Source organism: Panthera uncia, assembly GCF_023721935.1.
Source record: "Panthera uncia isolate 11264 chromosome C1 unlocalized genomic scaffold, Puncia_PCG_1.0 HiC_scaffold_4, whole genome shotgun sequence".
NCBI lineage: Eukaryota > Metazoa > Chordata > Mammalia > Carnivora > Felidae > Panthera > Panthera uncia.
Window position 1 is genome coordinate 27,004,750 of NW_026057585.1, and position 6,985 is coordinate 27,011,734.

Here is a 6,985-nt window from a genome sequence, read left to right on the forward strand (position 1 = left end):
CCTTTCAGGGACTTAACTCTATCTTCTATACTTTCAGTCTCTTCTCTACTGGTTTACAAATTCAGTGGAAGTATCTCTTACTTTCTAAATATATGTAGTACTTAAGTTTGGATAGCAACTGTGGATATCAAAGTGTCTATCTGGTTCCAAAGTTTTAGATAAATGGTAATGGTTTAAATATTTTCTTAAATGTTTATTCATTTTTGAGAGACAGAGTGCAAGTGGGGAGGGGCAGAAAGAGGAGACAGAATCCAAAGCATGCTCTGAACTGTTGGCAGAGCCCGACGCAGGGCTTGCCGATGTCGGACACTTAACCGACTGAGCCACCCACGTGCCCTGGTAAGAGTTTAAATAATAAGGGATTTATCTAAAAATCTAAGAGAATATATTCCATTACATAGTTTGCATAAATAGAGCTCAGAGGGCAAAGGATACCTGTATTTCTCACTTAAACAAAACCCTCCACTGATATGCTTTCCTCTCTCGTCCTTGCTTTTAAGACAAACTTATCCACTTTTACACTTACCTACTCTTCCTCACCACCAATTAAAAAAAAGTAAAGACAGATTTTAGCCATACAGAAAAGTATACATAAACATCCATGTACTCCCAATCAAGCTTTAATGAATCTTCTTTTTTTTGTTTCATGTAGCATTTTTTACTTTAAGCAAACAAAACATTATAGACATTACAGAGCTGAGGTCCCTGTGTCCCTTCCAAATCCCATTCCCCTGACTTCTTCCAAAGGTAACCGTAGTCTTTTTTTTTTATTACAAAACATTTTGTATGTTCACATGTTCACCTAAACCCACAAGTAATACATCCCAGTTCACTTATTCCAAGAGGCACATTATTTTCATCATTTTAACACCTCTAAAATTGGTATGTATTTTATAATTAATGGTATATAATAGTTTCATGGTGAAATTTTTCTTACTGATTACCTAAATAATGATGCACCTTAAGATCTGTGTAATCTTATATTCAATAAAACATCATAGTTTCTTCCCATGTTTTTATACTTTATATGATCACCCTATATATATTTATAGCATCACACTATATATATCCTTCTGCAGATTGCTTTTATTCAGTATCATTCAAGATCTATGTTCACCTTTGTGACTATAGTTCATTTAAAAAAATTTTTTTTAATGTTTATTTATTTTTGAGAGAGACAGAGACAGAATGTGAGTGGGTTAAGGGCAGAGAGAGAGGGAAACACAGAATCTGAAGCAGACTCCAAACTCTGAGCTGTCAGCACAGAGCTCGATGTAGGGCTCAAACTAACAAGCCATGAGATCATGACCTGAGCCGAAGTCGGATGCTCAACCGACCGAGCCACCCAGGCACCCCGACTATAGTTCATTTTTTAAAATCTAGGGCATACTATTCTATTGCATGAAAATAGTATAATTTATTTTGTACATTTTTTATTTGATAGACATTGAGGTTGTTTCCAGCTAATACAAACATGTTGCAGTGAACATCCCAGTGCACAGCTTCTTGGCAGTATGTGGGAGAGTTTCTTTAAAATAAACAAGAGCGAGGTTCCGGAAGATGGCGGCATAGGAGGACGCGGGGCTCACAGCGCGTCCGGCCGATCACTTAGATTCCACCTACACCTGCCTAAAGAACCCAGAAAACCGCCAGAGGATTAGCAGAAGGGAGTCTCCGGAGTCAAGCGCAGACTAGAGGCCCACGGAAGAGGGTAGGAAGGGCGGCGAGGCGGTGCGCGCTCCACGGACTGGCGGGAGGGAGCCGGGGCGGAGGGGCGGCTCGCCGGCCAAGCGGAGCCCCCGAGTCTGGCTGGCAAAAGCGGAGGGGCCGGACAGACTGTGTTCCGACAGCAAGCGCGACTTAGCGTCTGGGAGGTCATAAGTTAACAGCTCTGCTTGGAAAGCGGGAAGGCTGGAGGACAAAGGGAGGGAGAGCTGCTGAGCCCCCGGACGGCAGAGCTCAGCTTGGCGGGGAACAAAGGCGCCAGCGCCATCTCCCCCGCCCATCCCCCAGCCAAAATCCCAAAGGGAACCAGTTCCTGCCAGGGAACTTGCTCGCTCCGCACAAACACCCAACTCTGTGCTTCTGCGGAGCCAAACCTCCGGCAGCGGATCTGACTCCCTCCCGCTGCCACAGGGCTCCTCCTGAAGTGGATCACCTAAGGAGAAGCGAGCTAAGCCTGCCCCTCCAGCCCCCGTGCACCTTGCCTACCCACCCCAGCTAATACGCCAGATCCCCAGCAACACAAGCCTGGCAGTGTGCAAGTAGCCCAGACGGGACACGCCACCCCACAGTGAATCCCGCCCCTAGGAGAGGGGAAGAGAAGGCACACACCAGTCTGACTGTGGCCCCAGCAGTGGGCTGGGGGCAGAAATCAGGTCGGACTGCGGCCCCGCCCACCAACTCCAGTTATACACCACAGCACAGGGGAAGTGCACTGCAGGTCCTCACCACGCAAGGGACTCTCCAAAATGACCAAACGGAAGAATTCCCCTCAGAAGAATCTCCAGGAAATAACAACAGCTAATGAACTGATCAAAAAGGATTTAAATAATATAACAGAAAGTGAATTTAGAATAATAGTCATAAAATTAATCGCTGGGCTTGAAAACAGTATACAGGATAGCAGAGAATCTCTTGCCATAAAGATCGAGGGACTAAGGAACAGTCACGAGGAGTTGAAAAACGCTTTAAACGAAATGTAAAACAAAATGGAAACCACAATGGCTCGGCTTGAAGAGGCAGAGGAGAGAATAGGTGAACTAGAAGATAAAGTTATGGAGAAAGAGGAAGCTGAAAGAAAGAGAGATAAAAAAATCCAGGAGTATGAGGGGAAAATTAGAGAACTAAGTGATACACTAAAAAAAAATAATATATGCATAATTGGTATCCCAGAGGAGGAAGAGAGAGGGAAAGGTGCTGAAGGGGTACTTGAACAAATTATAGCTGAGAACTTCCCTGAACTGGGGAAGCAAAAAGGCATTGAAATCCAAGAGGCACAGAGAACTCCCTTCAGACGTAACTTGAATCGATCTTCTGCACGACATATCATAGTGAAACTGGCAAAATACAAGGATAAAGAGAAAATTCTGAAAGCAGCAAGGGATAAACGTGCCCTCACATATAAAGGGAGACCTATAAGACTCATGACTGATCTCTCCTTTGAAACTTGGCAGGCCAGAAAGGCTTGGCACGATATCTACAGTGTGCTAAACAGAAAAAATATGCAGCCGAGAATCCTTTATCCAGCAAGTCTGTCATTTAGAATAGAAGGAGAGATAAAGGTCTTCCCAAACAAACAAAAACTGAAGGAATTTGTCACCACGAAACCACCCCTACAAGAGATCCTAAGGGGGATCCTGTGAGACAAAGTACCAGAGACATCACTACAAGCATAAAACATACAGACATCACAATGACTCTAAACCCATATCTTTCTATAATAACACTGAATGTAAATGGATTAAATGCGCCAACTAAAAGACATAGGGTATCAGAATGGATAAAAAAACAAGACCCATCTATTTGCTGTCTACAAGAGACTCATTTTAGATCTGAGGACACCTTTAGATTGAGAGTGAGGGGATGGAGAACTATTTATCATGCTCCTGGAAGCCAAAAGAAAGCTGGAGTAGCCATACTTATATCAGACAAACTAGACTTTAAATTAAAGGCTGTAACAAGAGATGAAGAAGGGCATTATATAATAATCACAGGGTCTATCCACCAGGAAGAGCTAACTATTATAAATGTCTATGCGCCAAATACCCAAGCCCCCAGATATATAAAACAATTACTCATAAACATAAGCAACCTTATTGATAAGAATGTGGTCATTGCAGGGGACTTTAACACCCCACTTACAGAAATGGATAGATCATCTAGACACACAGTCAATAAAGAAACAAGGGCCCTGAATGATACATTGGATCAGATGGACTTGACAGATATATTTAGAACTCTGCATCCCAAAGCAACAGAATATACTTTCTTCTCGAGTGCACATGGAACATTCTCCAAGATAGATCATATACTGGGTCACAAAACAGCCCTTCATAAGTTTACAAGAATTGAAATTATACCATGCATACTTTCAGACCACAATGCTATGAAGCTTGAAATCAACCACAGGAAAAAGTCTGGAAAACCTCCAAAAGCATGGAGGTTAAAGAACACCCTACTAACGAATGAGTGGGTCAACCAGGCAATTAGAGAAGAAATTAAAATACACATGGAAACAAACGAAAATGAAAATACAACAATCCAAACGCTTTGGGATGCAGCGAAGGCAGTCCTGAGAGGAAAATACATTGCAATCCAGGCCTATCTCAAGAAACAAGAAAAATCCCAAATACAAAATCTAACAGCACACCTAAAGGAAATAGAAGCAGAACAGCAAAGGCAGCCTAAACCCAGCAGAAGAAGAGAAATAATAAAGATCAGAGCAGAAATAAACAATATAGAATCTAAAAAAACTGTAGAGCAGATCAACGAAACCAAGAGTTGGTTTTTTGAAAAAATAAACAAAATTGACAAACCTCTAGCCAGGCTTCTCAAAAAGAAAAGGGAGATGACCCAAATAGATAAAATCATGAATGAAAATGGAATTATTACAACCAATCCCTCAGAGATACAAACAATTATCAGGGAATACTATGAAAAATTATATGCCAACAAATTGGACAACCTGGAAGAAATGGACAAATTCCTAAACACCCACACTCTTCCAAAACTCAATCAGGAGGAAATAGAAAGCTTGAACAGACCCATAACCAGCGAAGAAATTGAATCGGTTATCAAAAATCTCCCAACAAATAAGAGTCCAGGACCAGATGGCTTCCCAGGGGAGTTCTACCAGACATTTAAAGCAGAGATAATACCTATCCTTCTCAAGCTATTCCAAGAAATAGAAAGGGAAGGAAAACTTCCAGACTCATTCTATGAAGCCAGTATTACTTTGATTCCTAAACCACACAGAGACCCAGTAAAAAAAGAGAACTACAGGCCAATATCCCTGATGAATATGGATGCAAAAATTCTTAATAAGATACTAGCAAATCGAATTCAACAGCATATAAAAAGAATTATTCACCATGATCAAGTGGGATTCATTCCTGGGATGCAGGGCTGGTTCAACATTCGCAAATCGATCAACGTGATACATCACATTAACAAAAAAAAAGAGAAGAACCATATGATCCTGTCAATCGATGCAGAAAAGGCCTTTGACAAAATCCAGCACCCTTTCTTAATAAAAACCCTTGAGAAAGTCGGGATAGAAGGAACATACTTAAAGATCATAAAGGCCATTTATGAAAAGCCCACAGCTAACATCATCCTCAACGGGGAAAAACTGAGAGCTTTTTCCCTGAGATCAGGAACACGACAGGGATGCCCACTCTCACCGCTGTTGTTTAATATAGTGCTGGAAGTTCTAGCATCAGCAATCAGACAACAAAAGGAAATCAAAGGCATCAAAATTGGCAAAGATGAAGTCAAGCTTTCGCTTTTTGCAGATGACATGATATTATACATGGAAAATCCGATAGACTCCACCAAAAGTCTGCTAGAACTGATACATGAATTCAGCAAAGTTGCAGGATACAAAATCAATGTGCAGAAATCAGTTGCATTCTTATACACTAACAATGAAGCAACAGAAAGACAAATGAAGAAACTGATCCCATTCACAATTGCACCAAGAAGCATAAAATACCTAGGAATAAATCTAACCAAAGATGTAAAAGATCTGTATGCTGAAAACTATAGAAAGCTTATGCAGGTAATTGAAGAAGATATAAAGAAATGGAAAGACATTCCATGCTCATGGATTGGAAGAATAAATATTGTCAAAATGTCAATACTACCCAAAGCTATCTACACATTCAATGCAATCCCAATCAAAATTACCAGCATTCTTCTCGAAACTAGAACAAGCAATCCTAAAATTCATATGGAACCACAAAAGGCCCCGAATAGCCAAAGTAATTTTGAAGAAGAAGACCAAAGCAGGAGGCATCACAATCCCAGACTTTAGCCTCTACTACAAAGCTGTCATCATCAAGACAGCATGGTATTGGCACAAAAACAGACACATAGACCAATGGAATAGAATAGAAACCCCAGAACTAGACCCACAAACGTATGGCCAACTCATCTTTGACAAAGCAGGAAAGAACATCCAATGGAAAAAAGACAGTCTCTTTAACAAATGGTGCTGGGAGAACTGGACAGCAACATGCAGAAGGTTGAAACTAGACCACTTTCTCACACCATTCACAAAAATAAACTCAAAATGGATAAAGGACCTGAATGTGAGACAGGAAACCATCAAAACCTTAGAGGAGAAAGCAGGAAAAGACCTCTCTGACCTCAGCCGTAGCAATCTCTTACTCGGCACATCCCCAAAGGCAAGGGAATTAAAAGCAAAAGTGAATTACTGGGACCTTATGAAGATAAAAAGCTTCTGCACAGCAAAGGAAACAACCAACAAAACTAAAAGGCAACCAACGGAATGGGAAAAGATATTTGCAAATGACACATCGGACAAAGGGCTAGTATCCAAAATCTATAAAGAGCTCATCAAACTCCACACCCGAAAAACAAATAACCCAGTGAAGAAATGGGCAGAAAACATGAATAGACACTTCTCTAAAGAAGACATCCGGATGGCCAACAGGCACATGAAAAGATGCTCAACGTCGCTCCTTATCAGGGAAATACAAATCAAAACCACACTCAGATACCACCTCACGCCAGTCAGAGTGGCCAAAATGAAGAAATCAGGAGACTATAGATGCTGGAGAGGATGTGGAGAAACAGGAACCCTCTTGCACTGTTGGTGGGAATGCAAATTGGTGCAGCCGCTCTGGAAAGCAGTGTGGAGGTTCCTCAGAAAATTAAAAATAGACCTACCCTATGACCCAGCAATAGCACTGCTAGGAATTTATCCAAGGGATACAGGAGTACTGATGCATAGGGGCAC

General features: G+C 41.4%; 1 protein-coding gene across 7 annotated transcripts in view; it reads right to left on the bottom strand.

The window, feature by feature from the left end:
* Window positions 1-6,985, bottom strand: part of CCDC18 (coiled-coil domain containing 18) — a 119,303-nt gene that overhangs the window by 83,227 nt on the left and 29,091 nt on the right. The gene's annotated exons all lie outside the window — the stretch shown is intronic.